The sequence below is a fragment of the Heptranchias perlo genome, unplaced genomic scaffold (genome assembly GCF_035084215.1).
Source record: "Heptranchias perlo isolate sHepPer1 unplaced genomic scaffold, sHepPer1.hap1 HAP1_SCAFFOLD_525, whole genome shotgun sequence".
In the NCBI taxonomy this organism is placed as follows: Eukaryota; Metazoa; Chordata; class Chondrichthyes; order Hexanchiformes; family Hexanchidae; genus Heptranchias; species Heptranchias perlo.
In genome coordinates, this window is record NW_027139543.1 from 42,501 (window position 1) to 43,538 (window position 1,038).

The following is a 1,038-nucleotide window of genomic DNA, read 5'->3' on the forward strand; positions in this document are numbered from 1 at the left end:
GCTAACTCGGCGTCCGTGAGACCGACCGACTCCGCTTTAGCACCGGAGCTAGAGTGGGGCAAGGGGCACCGAAGGGTACCGGAACGATCACGTTCGCATACCGGGAAGTCGAGTGCCGGGCCGCTGAAAGCGAGCAGGGTGCCACCGCTCGGGGCCCCGGTTTGTCCGTCCCACCCGGAGGCCCATATCTCCGGAAGGCACAGGCCGATTTCCTCCGGGTATGGCTCGTTGTGTGCGGCCGGACCAGGCGCAGCGGACGGTACCGAGCACTCGGAGGTCCGGCGCTGCCCGCCGGAGGTACAGCGAAAGGCTGCAAACCACTTTCCGCCGCCTCCCTCCGCGGGCGTGAGACCGACGGTCATCGGGTTTGGTTCCGCGGCTCGAGCAGGACGAGGGGCAGCGAACGGTACCGGAACGAACCCGGTCGCACACCGGGAAGTCGAGTGCCGGGTCTCGAAACGGAGCCGGGTCGGCCCAGTTTAAAACGGAGAAGAGAGTGCTGCCCTCTGCGGGTGAAAACCTGGAAGTACGTTGGTTAATGATTTCCAGTTCACCCCGCTTGGTCAGGCCCACTCGGAGGCGGATAACTCCGGAACGCCGAGGCCGATTTCCTCCGGGTATGGCTCGTTGCGTGCGGCAGGAGGAGGCGCAGCGTTCGGTACCGAGCACTCGGAGGTGCGGTGCTGCCCGCCGGAGTGACAGCGAAAGGCTGCGCACCGCTTTCCGCCTGCTAACTCGGCGTCCGTGAGACCGACCGACTCCGCTTTAGCACCGGAGCTAGAGTGGGGCAAGGGGCACCGAAGGGTACCGGAACGATGACGTTCGCACACCGGGAAGTCGAGTGCCGGGCCGACGAAAGCGAGCAGGGTGCCACCGCTCGGGGCCCCGGTTTGTCCGTCCCACCCGGAGGCCCATATCTCCGGAAGGCACAGGCCGATTTCCACCGGGTATGGCTCGTTGTGTGCGGCCGGACCAGGCGCAGCGGACGGTACCGAGCACTCGGAGGTCGGGCGCTGCCCGCCGGAGGTACAGCGAAAG